The following is a 16,038-nucleotide window of genomic DNA, read 5'->3' as shown; positions in this document are numbered from 1 at the left end:
CACTCCTCGCGGCGCGTCTTGGTCTGGCCTCTCTCCTGGAGGCGCTCATTCAGACCCAGTGGTGACATGTGGCAAGATGCTCCTCGGGGCGCGTATTGCTTGGGCCTCTCTCCTGAATGCCCTCTGTCAGACCGAGTGTTGACATTTGGCAAGACTCTACTCGGGGCGCGTCTTGCTTGGGCTTCTCTCCTGGAGGCCCTCAGTCAGACCCATTGTTGACATGTGGCAAGACGCTCCTCGGGGCACGTCTTGCTTGGGGCTCTTTCCTGGAGGCGCTCAAACAGACCGAGTAGTGACATGTGGCAAGACGCTCCTCGAGGCGCGTCTTGCTGGGGCTTCTCTCATGGAGGCACTCAGTCAGACCCAGTGTTGACATGTGGCAAGACGCTCCTCGGGGCGCGTCTTGCTTGGGCTTCTCTCCCGGAGGCCCTCAGTAAGAACCATTGTTGACATGTGGCAAGACGCTCCTCGGGGCGCGTCTTGCTTGGGCCTCTCTGCTGGAGGCGCTCAGTCAGACTGAGTAGTGACATGTGGCCTGACGCTCCTCGGGGCGCGTGTTGCTTGGGCCTCTCTCCTGGAGGCGCTCAGTCAGACCAAGTGGTGACATGTGGCAAGACACTCCTCGGGGCGCGTCATGCCTGGGCCTCTCTCATGGAGGCCCTCTGTCAGACCCAGTGCTGACATGTGTCAAGACGCTCCTCGGGGCGCGTCTTGCTTTGGCCTCTCTCCTGGAGGCGCTCAGTCAGACCGAGTGCTGACATGTGGCAAGAAGCTCCTCGGGGCGCGTCTTGCTTGGGCTTCTCTCCTGGAGGCCCTCAGTAAGACCCATTGTTGACATGTGGCAAGACACTCCTCGGGGCGCGTCTTGCTTGGGCCTCTCTCCTGGAGGCGCTCAGTCAGACTGAGTAGTGACATCTGGCCAGACGCTCCTCGGTGCGCGTGTTGTTTGGGCGTCTCTCCTGGAGGCCCTCAGTCAGACCCAGTGCTGACATGTGTCAAGACGCTCCTCGGGGCGCGTCTTGCTTTGGCCTCTCTCCTGGAGGCGCTCAGTCAGACCGAGTGCTGACATGTGGCAAGAAGCTCCTCGGGGCGCGTCTTGCTTGGGCTTCTCTCCTGGAGGCCCTCAGTAAGACCCATTGTTGACATGTGGCAAGACACTCCTCGGGGCGCGTCTTGCTTGGGCCTCTCTCCTGGAGGCGCTCAGTCAGACTGAGTAGTGACATCTGGCCAGACGCTCCTCGGTGCGCGTGTTGTTTGGGCGTCTCTCCTGGAGGCCCTCAGTCAGACCCATTGTTGACATGTGGCAAGACGCTCCTCGGGGCGCATCTTGCTTGGGCCTCTCTCCTGGAGGCGCTCAGTCAGAACCAGAGGTGACATGTGGCAAGACGCTCCTCGGGGCGCGTCTTGCTTGGGCCTCTCTCCTGGAGGCCCTCTGTCAGACCCAGTGTTGACATGTGGCAAGACGCTCCTCCGGGCGCATCTTGCTTGGGCCTCTCTCCTGGAGGCCCTCAGTCAGACCCATTGTTGACATGTGGCAAGACGCTGCTCGGGGCGCGTCTTGCTTGGGCCTCTCTCCTGGAGGCGCTCAGTCAGACTGAGTAGTGACATGTGGCCTGACGCTCCTCGGGGCACGTCTTGCTTGGTCCTCTCTCCTGGAGGCGCTCAGTCAGACCCAGTGTTGGCATGTGGCAAGACACTCCTCGCGGCGCGTCTTGGTCTGGCCTCTCTCCTGGAGGCGCTCATTCAGACCCAGTGGTGACATGTGGCAAGATGCTCCTCGGGGCGCGTATTGCTTGGGCCTCTCTCCTGAATGCCCTCTGTCAGACCGAGTGTTGACATTTGGCAAGACTCTACTCGGGGCGCGTCTTGCTTGGGCTTCTCTCCTGGAGGCCCTCAGTCAGACCCATTGTTGACATGTGGCAAGACGCTCCTCGGGGCACGTCTTGCTTGGGGCTCTTTCCTGGAGGCGCTCAAACAGACCGAGTAGTGACATGTGGCAAGACGCTCCTCGAGGCGCGTCTTGCTGGGGCTTCTCTCATGGAGGCACTCAGTCAGACCCAGTGTTGACATGTGGCAAGACGCTCCTCGGGGCGCGTCTTGCTTGGGCTTCTCTCCCGGAGGCCCTCAGTAAGAACCATTGTTGACATGTGGCAAGACGCTCCTCGGGGCGCGTCTTGCTTGGGCCTCTCTGCTGGAGGCGCTCAGTCAGACTGAGTAGTGACATGTGGCCTGACGCTCCTCGGGGCGCGTGTTGCTTGGGCCTCTCTCCTGGAGGCGCTCAGTCAGACCAAGTGGTGACATGTGGCAAGACACTCCTCGGGGCGCGTCATGCCTGGGCCTCTCTCATGGAGGCCCTCTGTCAGACCCAGTGCTGACATGTGTCAAGACGCTCCTCGGGGCGCGTCTTGCTTTGGCCTCTCTCCTGGAGGCGCTCAGTCAGACCGAGTGCTGACATGTGGCAAGAAGCTCCTCGGGGCGCGTCTTGCTTGGGCTTCTCTCCTGGAGGCCCTCAGTAAGACCCATTGTTGACATGTGGCAAGACACTCCTCGGGGCGCGTCTTGCTTGGGCCTCTCTCCTGGAGGCGCTCAGTCAGACTGAGTAGTGACATCTGGCCAGACGCTCCTCGGTGCGCGTGTTGTTTGGGCGTCTCTCCTGGAGGCCCTCAGTCAGACCCATTGTTGACATGTGGCAAGACGCTCCTCGGGGCGCATCTTGCTTGGGCCTCTCTCCTGGAGGCGCTCAGTCAGAACCAGAGGTGACATGTGGCAAGACGCTCCTCGGGGCGCGTCTTGCTTGGGCCTCTCTCCTGGAGGCCCTCTGTCAGACCCAGTGTTGACATGTGGCAAGACGCTCCTCCGGGCGCATCTTGCTTGGGCCTCTCTCCTGGAGGCCCTCAGTCAGACCCATTGTTGACATGTGGCAAGACGCTGCTCGGGGCGCGTCTTGCTTGGGCCTCTCTCCTGGAGGCGCTCAGTCAGACTGAGTAGTGACATGTGGCCTGACGCTCCTCGGGGCACGTCTTGCTTGGGCCTCTCTCCTGGAGGCGCTCAGTCAGACCCAGTGTTGACATGTGACAAGACGATCCTCGGGGCGCGTCTTGCTTGGGCCTCTCTCCTGGAGGCGCTCAATAGGAACCAGAGGTGACATGTGGCAAGACGCTCCTCGGGGCGCGTCTTGCTTGGGCCTTTCTCCTGGAGGACCTCTGTCAGACCCAGTGTTGACATGTGGCAAGACGCTCCTCCGGGCGCATCTTGCTTGGGCCTCTCTCCTGGAGGCCCTCAGTCAGACCCATTGTTGACATGTGGCAAGACGCTCCTCGGGGCGCGTCTTGCTTGGGCCTCTCTCCTGGAGGCGCTCAGTCAGACCCAGTGTTGACATGTGGCAAGGCGCTCCTCGGGGCGCGTCTTGCTTGGGCCTCTCTCCTGGAGGCGCTCAGTCAGACCCAGTGTTGACATGTGGCAAGACGCTCCTCGGGGCGCGTCTTGCTTGGGCCTCTCTCCTGGAGGCGCTCAGTCAGACCCAGTGGTGACACGTGGAAAGACGCTCCTCAGGGTGCGTCTTGCTTGGGCCTCTCTCCTGGAGGCGCTCAGTCAGACCCAGTGTTGACACGTGGCAAGACGCTCCTCGGGGCGCGTCTTGCTTGGGCCTCTCTACTGGAGGTGCTCAGTCAGACCCAGTGTTGGCAAGTGGCAAGACACTCCTCGGGGCGCGTCTTGGTCTGGCCTCTCTCCTGGAGGCGCTCATTCAGACCCAGTGGTGACATGTGGCAAGACGCTCCTCGGGGCGCGTATTGCTTGGGCCTCTCTCCTGAATGCCCTCTGTCAGACCGAGTGTTGACATTTGGCAAGACTCTCCTCGGGGCGCGTCTTGCTTGGGCTTCTCTCATGGAGGCCCTCAGTCCGACCCAGTGTTGACATGTGTCAAGACGCTCCTCGGGGCGCGTCTTGCTGGGCCTCTCTTCTGGAGGCGCTCAGTCAGACCCAGTGCTGACATGTGGCAAGACGCTCCTCGGGGCGCGTCTTGCTTGGGCCTCTCTCCTGGAGGCGCTCAGTCAGACCCAGTGTTGACATGTGGAAAGGCGCTCCTCGGGGCGCGTCTTGCTTGGGCCTCTCTCCTGGAGGCGCTCAGTCAGACCCAGTGTTGACATGTGGCAAGACGCTCCTCAGGGCGCGTCTTGCTTGGGCCTCTCTCCTGGAGGCGCTCAGTCAGACCCAGTGGTGACACGTGGAAAGACGCTCCTCAGGGTGCGTCTTGCTTGGGCCTCTCTCCTGGAGGCGCTCAGTCAGACCCAGTGTTGACACGTGGAAAGGCGCTCCTCGGGGCGCATCTTGCTTGGGCCTCTCTCCTGGAGGCGCTCAGTCAGACCCAGTGTTGACATGTGGCAAGACGCTCCTCGGGGCGCGTCTTGCTTGGGCCTCTCTCCTGGAGGCGCTCAGTCAGACCCAGTGTTGGCATGTGGCAAGACACTCCTCGCGGCGCGTCTTGGTCTGGCCTCTCTCCTGGAGGCGCTCATTCAGACCCAGTGGTGACATGTGGCAAGACGCTCCTCGGGGCGCGTATTGCTTGGGCCTCTCTCCTGAATGCCCTCTGTCAGACCGAGTGTTGACATTTGGCAAGACTCTCCTCGGGGCGCGTCTTGCTTGGGCTTCTCTCATGGAGGCCCTCAGTCCGACCCAGTGTTGACATGTGTCAAGACGCTCCTCGGGGCGCGTCTTGCTGGGCCTCTCTTCTGGAGGCGCTCAGTCAGACCCAGTGCTGACATGTGGCAAGACGCTCCTCGGGGCGCGTCTTGCTTGGGCCTCTCTCCTGGAGGCGCTCAGTCAGACCCAGTGTTGACATGTGGAAAGGCGCTCCTCGGGGCGCGTCTTGCTTGGGCCTCTCTCCTGGAGGCGCTCAGTCAGACCCAGTGTTGACATGTGGCAAGACGCTCCTCAGGGCGCGTCTTGCTTGGGCCTCTCTCCTGGAGGCGCTCAGTCAGACCCAGTGGTGACACGTGGAAAGACGCTCCTCAGGGTGCGTCTTGCTTGGGCCTCTCTCCTGGAGGCGCTCAGTCAGACCCAGTGTTGACACGTGGAAAGGCGCTCCTCGGGGCGCGTCTTGCTTTGGCCTCTCTCCTGGAGGCGCTCAGTCAGACCCAGTGTTGACATGTGGCAAGACGCTCCTCGGGGCGCGTCTTGCTTGGGCCTCTCTCCTGGAGGCGCTCAGTCAGACCCAGTGTTGGCATGTGGCAAGACACTCCTCGCGGCGCGTCCTGGTCTGGCCTCTCTCCTGGAGGCGCTCATTCAGACCCAGTGGTGACATGTGGCAAGATGCTCCTCGGGGCGCGTATTGCTTGGGCCTCTCTCCTGAATGCCCTCTGTCAGACCGAGTGTTGACATTTGGCAAGACTCTCCTCGGGGCACGTCTTGCTTGGGGCTCTTTCCTGGAGGCGCTCAAACAGACCGAGTAGTGACATGTGGCAAGACGCTCCTCGAGGCGCGTCTTGCTGGGGCTTCTCTCATGGAGGCACTCAGTCAGACCCAGTGTTGACATGTGGCAAGACGCTCCTCGGGGCGCGTCTTGCTTGGGCTTCTCTCCCGGAGGCCCTCAGTAAGAACCATTGTTGACATGTTGCAAGACGCTCCTCGGGGCGCGTCTTGCTTGGGCCTCTCTGCTGGAGGCGCTCAGTCAGACTGAGTAGTGACATGTGGCCTGACGCTCCTCGGGGCGCGTGTTGCTTGGGCCTCTCTCCTGGAGGCGCTCAGTCAGACCAAGTGGTGACATGTGGCAAGACACTCCTCGGGGCGCGTCATGCCTGGGCCTCTCTCATGGAGGCCCTCTGTCAGACCCAGTGCTGACATGTGTCAAGACGCTCCTCGGGGCGCGTCTTGCTTTGGCCTCTCTCCTGGAGGCGCTCAGTCAGACCGAGTGCTGACATGTGGCAAGAAGCTCCTCGGGGCGCGTCTTGCTTGGGCTTCTCTCCTGGAGGCCCTCAGTAAGACCCATTGTTGACATGTGGCAAGACACTCCTCGGGGCGCGTCTTGCTTGGGCCTCTCTCCTGGAGGCGCTCAGTCAGACTGAGTAGTGACATCTGGCCAGACGCTCCTCGGTGCGCGTGTTGTTTGGGCGTCTCTCCTGGAGGCCCTCAGTCAGACCCATTGTTGACATGTGGCAAGACGCTCCTCGGGGCGCATCTTGCTTGGGCCTCTCTCCTGGAGGCGCTCAGTCAGAACCAGAGGTGACATGTGGCAAGACGCTCCTCGGGGCGCGTCTTGCTTGGGCCTCTCTCCTGGAGGCCCTCTGTCAGACCCAGTGTTGACATGTGGCAAGACGCTCCTCCGGGCGCATCTTGCTTGGGCCTCTCTCCTGGAGGCCCTCAGTCAGACCCATTGTTGACATGTGGCAAGACGCTGCTAGGGGCGCGTCTTGCTTGGGCCTCTCTCCTGGAGGCGCTCAGTCAGACTGAGTAGTGACATGTGGCCTGACGCTCCTCGGGGCACGTCTTGCTTGGTCCTCTCTCCTGGAGGCGCTCAGTCAGACCCAGTGTTGACATGTGACAAGACGCTCCTCGGGGCGCGTCTTGCTTGGGCCTCTCTCCTGGAGGCGCTCAATCAGAACCAGAGGTGACATGTGGCAAGACGCTCCTCGGGGCGCGTCTTGCTTGGGCCTCTCTCCTGGAGGCGCTCAGTCAGACCCAGTGTTGACATGTGGCAAGGCGCTCCTCGGGACGCGTCTTGCTTGGGCCTCTCTCCTGGAGGCGCTCAGTCAGACCCAGTGTTGACATGTGGCAAGACGCTCCTCGGGGCGCGTCTTGCTTGGGCCTCTCTCCTGGAGGCGCTCAGTCAGCCCCAGTGGTGACACGTGGAAAGACGCTCCTCAGGGTGCGTCTTGCTTGGGCCTCTCTCCTGGAGGCGCTCAGTCAGAACCAGTGTTGACACGTGGCAAGACGCTCCTCGGGGCGCGTCTTGCTTGGGCCTCTCTCCTGGAGGTGCTCAGTCAGACCCAGTGTTGGCAAGTGGCAAGACACTCCTCGGGGCGCGTCTTGGTCTGGCCTCTCTCCTGGAGGCGCTCATTCAGACCCAGTGGTGACATGTGGCAAGACGCTCCTCGGGGCGCGTATTGCTTGGGCCTCTCTCCTGAATGCCCTCTGTCAGACCGAGTGTTGACATTTGGCAAGACTCTCCTCGGGGCGCGTCTTGCTTGGGCTTCTCTCATGGAGGCCCTCAGTCCGACCCAGTGTTGACATGTGTCAAGACGCTCCTCGGGGCGCGTCTTGCTGGGCCTCTCTCCTGGAGGCGCTCAGTCAGACCCAGTGCTGACATGTGGCAAGACGCTCCTCGGGGCGCGTCTTGCTTGGGCCTCTCTCCTGGAGGCGCTCAGTCAGACTGAGTAGTGACATGTGGCCTGACGCTCCTCGGGGCACGTCTTGCTTGGGCCTCTCTCCTGGAGGCGCTCAGTCAGACCCAGTGGTGACATGTTGCATGACACTCCTCGGGGCACGTCTTGCTTGGGCCTCTCTCGTGGAGGCCCTCTGTCAGACCCAGTGTTGACATGTGTCAAGACGCTCCTCGGGGCGCGTCTTGCTTGGGCTTCTCTCCTGGAGGCGCTCAGACAGACCCAGTGTTGACATGTGACAAGACGCTCCTCGGGGCGCGTCTTGCTTGGGCCTCTCTCCTGGAGGCGCTCAGTCAGAACCAGAGGTGACAGGTGGCAAGATGCACCTCGGGGCGCGTCTTGCTTGGGCCTCTCTCCTGGAGGCCCTCTGTCAGACCCAGTGTTGACATGTGGCAAGAAGCTCCTCCGGGCGCATCTTGCTTGGGCCTCTCTCCTGGAGGCGCTCATTCAGACCCAGTGTTGACATGTGGCAAGACACTCCTCGGGGCGCGTCTTGCTTGGGCTTCTCTCCTGGAGACCCTCAGTCAGACCCATTGTTGACATGTGGCAAGACGCTCCTCGGGGCACGTCTTGCTTGGGCTTCTCTCCTGGAGGCCCTCAGTCAGACCAAGTGGTGACATGTGGCAAGACACTCCTCGGGGCGCGTCTTGCTTGGGCTTCTCTCATGGAGGCCCTCAGTCCGACCCAGTGTTGACATGTGTCAAGACGCTCCTCGGGGCGTGTCTTGCTTGGGCTTCTCTCCTGGAGGCGCTCAGTCAGACCCATTGTTTACATGTGGCAAGACGCTCCTCGGGGCACGTCTTGCTTGGGCCTCTCTCCTGGAGGCGCTCAGTCAGACCGAGTAGTGACATGTGGCAAGACGCACCTCGGGGCGCGTCTTGCTTGGACCTCCCTCCTGGAGGCGCTCAGTCAGACCGAGTAGTGACATTTTGCAAGACGCTCCTCGGGGCGCGTCTTGCTTGGACCTCTCTCCTGGAGGCGCTCAGTTAGACCGAGTAGTGACATATGGCAAGATGCTCCTCGGGGCGCGTCTTGCTTGGGCCTCTCTCCTGGAGGCGCTCAGTCAGACCGAGTGCTGACAGAAGGCAAGACGCTCCTCGGGGCGCGTCTTGCTGGGCCTCTCTCCTGGAGGCGCTCAGTCAGACCCAGTGCTGACATGTGGCAAGACGCTCCTCGGGGCGCGTCTTGCTTGGGCCTCTCTCCTGGAGGCGCTCAGTCAGACTGAGTAGTGACATGTGGCCTGACGCTCCTCGGGGCACGTCTTGCTTGGGCCTCTCTCCTGGAGGCGCTCAGTCAGACCCAGTGGTGACATGTGGCATGACACTCCTCGGGGCGCGTCTTGCTTGGGCCTCTCTCGTGGAGGCCCTCTGTCAGATCCAGTGTTGACATGTGTCAAGACGCTCCTCGGGGCGCGTCTTGCTTGGGCTTCTCTCCTGGAGGCCCTCAGTCAGACCCATTGTTGACATGTGGCAAGACGCTCCTCGGGGCGCGTCTTGCTTGGGCTTCTCTCCTGGAGGCGCTCAGACAGACCCAGTGTTGACATGTGACAAGACGCTCCTCGGGGCGCGTCTTGCTTGGGCCTCTCTCCTGGAGGCGCTCAGTCAGAACCAGAGGTGACAGGTGGCAAGGCGCACCTCGGGGCGCGTCTTGCTTGGGCCTCTCTCCTGGAGGCCCTCTGTCAGACCCAGTGTTGACATGTGGCAAGACGCTCCTCGGGGCGCGTCTTGCTGGGGCTTCTCTCATGGAGGCACTCAGTCAGACCCAGTGTTGACATGTGGCAAGACGCTCCTCGGGGCGCGTCTTGCATGGTCCTCTCTCCGTGAGGCGCTCAATCAGACCGAGTGCTGACATGTGGCAAGAAGCTCCTCGGGGCGCGTCTTGCTTGGGCTTCTCTCCTGGAGGCCCTCAGTAAGACCCATTGTTGACATGTGGCAAGACACTCCTCGGGGCGCGTCTTGCTTGGGCCTCTCTCCTGGAGGCGCTCAGTCAGACTGAGTAGTGACATGTGGCCAGACGCTCCTCGGGGCGCGTGTTGCTTGGGCCTCTCTCCTGGAGGCGCTCAGTCAGACCAAGTGGTGACATGTGGCAAGACACACCTCGGGGCGCGTCTTGCTTGGGCTTCTCTCCTGGAGGCCCTCTGTCAGACCCAGTGTTGACATGTGGCAAGACGCACCTCGGGGCGCGTCTTGCTTGGACTCCCTCCTGGAGGCGCTCAGTCAGACCGAGTAGTGACATTTTGCAAGACGCTCCTCGGGGCGCGTCTTGCTTGGGCCTCTCTCCTGGAGGCGCTCAGTCAGACCGAGTGCTGACATAAGGCAAGACGCTCCTCGGGGCGCGTCTTGCTTGGGCCTCTCTCCTGGAGGAGCTCAGTCAGAACCAGAGGTGACAGGTGGCAAGATGCACCTCGGGGCGCGTCTTGCTTGGGCCTCTCTCCTGGAGGCCCTCTGTCAGACCCAGTGTTGACATGTGGCAAGAAGCTCCTCCGGGCGCATCTTGCTTGGGCCTCTCTCCTGGAGGCGCTCAGTCAGACCCAGTGTTGACATGTGGCAAGACGCTCCTCGGGGCACGTCTTGCTTGGGCCTCTCTCCTGGAGGCGCTCAAACAGACCGAGTAGTGACATGTGGCAAGACGCTCCTCGGGGCGCGTCTTGCTGGGGCTTCTCTCATGGAGGCACTCAGTCAGACCCAGTGTTGACATGTGGCAAGACGCTCCTCGGGGCGCGTCTTGCATGGTCCTCTCTCCCTGAGGCGCTCAATCAGACCGAGTAGTGACAAGTGGCAAGACGCTCCTCGGGGGGCGTCTTGCTTTGGCCTCTCTCCTGGAGGCGCTCAGTCAGACCGAGTGCTGACATGTGGCAAGAAGCTCCTCGGGGCGCGTCTTGCTTGGGCTTCTCTCCCGGAGGCCCTCAGTAAGAACCATTGTTGACATGTGGCAAGACGCTCCTCGGGGCGCGTCTTGCTTGGGCCTCTCTCCTGGAGGCGCTCAGTCAGACTGAGTAGTGACATGTGGCCTGACGCTCCTCGGGGCGCGTGTTGCTTGGGCCTCTCTCCTGGAGGCGCTCAGTCAGACCAAGTGGTGACATGTGGCAAGACACTCCTCGGGGCGCGTCTTGCTTGGGCCTCTCTCATGGAGGCCCTCTGTCAGACCCAGTGTTGACATGTGTCAAGACGCTCCTCGGGGCGCGTCTTGCTTTGGCCTCTCTCCTGGAGGCGCTCAGTCAGACCGAGTGCTGACATGTGGCAAGAAGCTCCTCGGGGCGCGTCTTGCTTGGGCTTCTCTCCTTGAGGCCCTCAGTAAGACCCATTGTTGACATGTGGCAAGACACTCCTCGGGGCGCGTCTTGCTTGGGCCTCTCTCCTGGAGGCGCTCAGTCAGACTGAGTAGTGACATGTGGCCAGACGCTCCTCGGGGCGCGTGTTGCTTGGGCCTCTCTCCTGGAGGCGCTCAGTCAGACCAAGTGGTGACATGTGGCAAGACACTCCTCGGGGCGCGTCTTGCTTGGGCCTCTCTCCTGGAGACCCTCTGTCAGACCCAGTGTTGAAATGTGTCAAGACGCTCCTCGGGGCGCGTCTTGCTTGGGCTTCTCTCCTGGAGGCCCTCAGTCAGACCCATTGTTGACATGTGGCAAGACGCTCCTCGGGGCGCGTGTTGCTTGGGCTTCTCTCCTGGAGGCCCTCAGTCAGACCAAGTGGTGACATGTGGCAAGACACTCCTCGGGGCGCGTCTTGCTTCGGCCTCTCTCCTGGAGGCCCTCTGTCAGACCCATTGTTGACATGTGGCAAGATGCTCCTCGGGGCGCGTCTTGCTTGGGCCTCTCTCCTGGAGGCACTCAGTCAGACCGAGTGCTGACATGTGGCAAGACGCTCCTCGGGGCGCGTCTTGCTTGGGCTTCTCTCCTGGAGGCGCTCGGAAAGACCCAGTGTTGACATGTGACAAGACGCTCCTCGGGGCGTGTCTTGCTTGGGCCTCTCTCCTGGAGGCGCTCAGTCAGAACCAGAGGTGACATGTGGCAAGACGCTCCTCGGGGCGCGTCTTGCTTGGGCCTCTCTCCTGGAGGCCCTCTGTCAGACCCAGTGTTGACATGTGGCAAGACGCTCCTCGGGGCGCGTCTTGCTTGGGCCTCTCTCCTGGAGGCGCTCAGTCAGACTGAGTAGTGACATGTGGCCTGACGCTCCTCGGGGCACGTCTTGCTTGGGCCTCTCTCCTGGAGGCGCTCAGTCAGACCCAGTGGTGACATGTGGCATGACACTCCTCGGGGCGCGTCTTGCTTGGGCCTCTCTCGTGGAGGCCCTCTGTCAGACCCTGTAGTGACATGTGTCAAGACGCTCCTCGGGGCGCGTCTTGCTTGGGCTTCTCTCCTGCAGGCGCTCAGACAGACCCAGTGTTGACATGTGACAAGACGCTCCTCGGGGCGCGTCTTGCTTGGGCCTTTCTCCTGGAGGCCCTCTGTCAGACCCAGTGTTGACATGTGGCAAGACGCTCCTCCGGGCGCATCTTGCTTGGGCCTCTCTCCTGGAGGCCCTCAGTCAGACCCATTGTTGACATGTGGCAAGACGCTCCTCGGGGCGCGTCTTGTTTGGGCCTCTCTCCTGGAGGCGCTCAGTCAGACCCAGTGTTGACATGTGGCAAGACGCTCCTCGGGGCGCGTCTTGCTTGGGCCTCTCTCCTGGAGGCGCTCAGTCAGACCCAGTGTTGACATGTGGCAAGACGCTCCTCGGGGCGCGTCTTGCTTGGGCCTCTCTCCTGGAGGCGCTCAGTCAGACCCAGTGGTGACACGTGGAAAGACGCTCCTGAGGGTGCGTCTTGCTTGGGCCTCTCTCCTGGAGGCGCTCAGACAGACCCAGTGTTGACACGTGGCAAGACGCTCCTCGCGGCGCGTCTTGCTTGGGCCTCTCTCCTGGAGGCCCTCTGTCAGACCCAGTGTTGACATGTGGCAAGACGCTCCTCCGGGCGCATCTTGCTTGGGCCTCTCTCCTGGAGAACCTCAGTCAGACCCATTGTTGATATGTGGCAAGACGCTGCTCTGGGCGCGTCTTGCTTGGGCCTCTCTCCTGGAGGCGCTCAGTCAGACCGAGTGCTGACATAAGGCAAGACGCTCCTCGGGGCGCGTCTTGCTGGGGCCTCTCTCCTGGAGGCGCTCAGTCAGACCCAGTGCTGACATGTGGCAAGACGCTCCTCGGGGCGCGTCTTGCTTGGGTGTCTATCCTGGAGGCGCTCAGTCAGACTGAGTAGTGACATGTGGCCTGACGCTCCTCGGGGCACGTCTTGCTTGGGCCTCTCTCCTGGAGGCGCTCAGTCAGACCCAGTGGTGACATGTGGCATGACCCTCCTCGGGGCGCGTCTTGCTTGGGCCTCTCTCGTGGAGGCCCTCTGTCAGACCCAGTGTTGACATGTGTCAAGACGCTCCTCGGGGCGCGTCTTGCTTGGGCTTCTCTCCTGGAGGCCCTCAGTCAGACCCATTGTTGACATGTGGCAAGACGCTGCTCGGGGTGCGTCTTGCTTGGGCCTCTCTCCTGGAGGCGCTCAGTCAGACCGAGTGCTCACATAAGGCAAGACGCTCCTCGGGGCGCGTCTTGCTGGGGCCTCTCTCCTGGAGGCGCTCAGTCAGACCCAGTGCTGCTATGTGGCAAGACGCTCCTCGGGGCGCGTCTTGCTAAGGCCTCTCTCCTGGATGCGCTCAGTCAGACTGAGTAGTGACATGTGGCCTGACGCTCCTCGGGGCACGTCTTGCTTGGGCCTCTCTCCTGGAGGCGCTCAGTCAGACCCAGTGGTGACATGTGGCATGACACTCCTCGGGGCGCGTCTTGCTTGGGCCTCTCTCGTGGAGGCCCTCTGTCAGACCCAGTGTTGACATGTGTCAAGACGCTCCTCGGGGCGCGTCTTGCTTGGGCTTCTCTCCTGGAGGCCCTCAGTCAGACCCATTGTTGACATGTGGCAAGACGCTCCTCGGGGCGCGTCTTGCTTGGGCCTCTCTCCTGGAGGCGCTCAGTCAGAACCAGAGGTGACATGTGGCAAGACGCTCCTCGGGGCGCGTCTTGCTTGGGCCTTTCTCTTGGAGGTCCTCTGTCAGACCCAGTGTTGACATGTGGCAAGACGCTCCTCCGGGCGCATCTTGCTTGGGCCTCTCTCCTGGAGGCCCTCAGTCAGACCCATTGTTGACATGTGGCAAGACGCTCCTCGGGGCGCGTCTTGCTTGGGCCTCTCTCCTGGAGGCGCTCAGTCAGACCCAGTGTTGACATGTGGCAAGACGCTCCTCGGGGCGCGTCTTGCTTGGGCCTCCCTCCTGGAGGCGCTCAGTCAGACCCAGTGGTGACACGTGGAAAGACGCTCCTCAGGGTGCGTCTTGCTTGGGCCTCTCTCCTGGAGGCGCTCAGACAGACCCAGTGTTGACACGTGGCAAGACGCTCCTCGGGGCGCGTCTTGCTTGGGCCTCTCTCCTGGAGGCGCTCAGTCAGACCCATTGTTGACATGTGGCAAGACGCTCCTCGGGGCGCGTCTTGCTTGGGCCTCTCTCCTGGAGGCGCTCAGTCAGACCCAGTGTTGACATGTGGCAAGACGCTCCTCGGGGCGTGTCTTGCTTGGGCCTCCCTCCTGGAGGCGCTCAGTCAGACCCAGTGGTGACACGTGGAAAGACGCTCCTCAGGGTGCGTCTTGCTTGGGCCTCTCTCCTGGAGGCGCTCAGACAGACCCAGTGTTGACACGTGGCAAGACGCTCCTCGGGGCGCGTCTTGCTTGGGCCTCTCTCCTGGAGGCGCTCAGTCAGACCCAGTGTTGGCATGTGGCAAGACACTCTTCGGGGCGCGTCTTGGTTGGGCCTCTCTCCTGGAGGCGCTCATTCAGACCCAGTGGTGACATGTGGCAAGACGCTCCTCAGGGCGCGTATTGCTTGGGCCTCTCTCCTGAATGCCCTCTGTCAGACCGAGTGTTGACATGTGGCAAGACTCTCCTCGGGGCGCGTCTTGCTTGGGCTTCTCTCATGGAGGCCCTCAGTCCGACCCAGTGTTGACATGTGTCAAGACGCTCCTCGGGGCGTGTCTTGCTTGGGCTTCTCTCCTGGAGGCCCTCAGTCAGACCCATTGTTGACATGTGGCAAGACGCTCCTCGGGGCACGTCTTGCTTGGACCTCCCTCCTGGAAGCACTCAGTCAGACCGAGTAGTGACATTTTGCAAGACGCTCGTCGGGGCGCGTCTTGCTTGGACCTCTCTCCTGGAGGCGCTCAGTTAGACCGAGTAGTGACATGTGGCAAGACGCTCCTCGGGGCGCGTCTTGCTTGGGCCTCTCTCCTGGAGGCGCTCAGTCAGACCGAGTGCTGACATAAGGCAAGACGCTCCTCGGGGCGCGTCTTGCTTGGGCCTCTCTCCTGGAGGCGCTCAGTCAGACACAGTGTTGACATGTGGCAAGACACTCCTCGGGGCGCGTCTTGCTTGGGCTTCTCTCCTGGAGGCCCTCAGTCAGACCCATTGTTGACATGTGGCAAGACGCTGCTCGGGGTGCGTCTTGCTTGGGCCTCTCTCCTGGAGGCGCTCAGTCAGACCGAGTGCTGACATAAGGCAAGACGCTCCTCGGGGCGCGTCTTGCTGGGGCCTCTCTCCTGGAGGCGCTCAGTCAGACCCAGTGCTGCTATGTGGCAAGACGCTCCTCGGGGCGCGTCTTGCTTGGGCCTCTCTCCTGGATGCGCTCAGTCAGACTGAGTAGTGACATGTGGCCTGACGCTCCTCGGGGCACATCTTGCTTGGGCCTCTCTCCTGGAGGCGCTCAGTCAGACCCAGTGGTGACATGTGGCATGACACTCCTCGGGGCGCGTCTTGCTTGGGCCTCTCTCGTGGAGGCCCTCTGTCAGACCCAGTGTTGACATGTGTCAAGACGCTCCTCGGGGCGCGTCTTGCTTGGGCTTCTCTCCTGGAGGCCCTCAGTCAGACCCATTGTTGACATGTGGCAAGACGCTCCTCGGGGCGCGTCTTGCTTGGGCCTCTCTCCTGGAGGCGCTCAGTCAGAACCAGAGGTGACATGTGGCAAGATGCTCCTCGGGGCGCGTCTTGCTTGGGCCTTTCTCCTGGAGGTCCTCTGTCAGACCCAGTGTTGACATGTGGCAAGACGCTCCTCCGGGCGCATCTTGCTTGGGCCTCTCTCCTGGAGGCCCTCAGTCAGACCCATTGTTGACATGTGGCAAGACGCTCCTCGGGGCGCGTCTTGCTTGGGCCTCTCTCCTGGAGGCGCTCAGTCAGACCCAGTGTTGACATGTGGCAAGACGCTCCTCGGGGCGCGTCTTGCTTGGGCCTCCCTCCTGGAGGCGCTCAGTCAGACCCAGTGGTGACACGTGGAAAGACGCTCCTCAGGGTGCGTCTTGCTTGGGCCTCTCTCCTGGAGGCGCTCAGACAGACCCAGTGTTGACACGTGGCAAGACGCTCCTCGGGGCGCGTCTTGCTTGGGCCTCTCTCCTGGAGGCGCTCAGTCAGACCCATTGTTGACATGTGGCAAGACGCTCCTCGGGGCGCGTCTTGCTTGGGCCTCTCTCCTGGAGGCGCTCAGTCAGACCCAGTGTTGACATGTGGCAAGACGCTCCTCGGGGCGCGTCTTGCTTGGGCCTCCCTCCTGGAGGCGCTCAGTCAGACCCAGTGTTGACACGTGGAAAGACGCTCCTCAGGGTGCGTCTTGCTTGGG

Source organism: Nothobranchius furzeri, chromosome 8 (assembly GCF_043380555.1).
Source record: "Nothobranchius furzeri strain GRZ-AD chromosome 8, NfurGRZ-RIMD1, whole genome shotgun sequence".
Classification (NCBI taxonomy): Eukaryota; Metazoa; Chordata; class Actinopteri; order Cyprinodontiformes; family Nothobranchiidae; genus Nothobranchius; species Nothobranchius furzeri.
Note: the sequence above shows the minus strand (reverse complement) of the source record.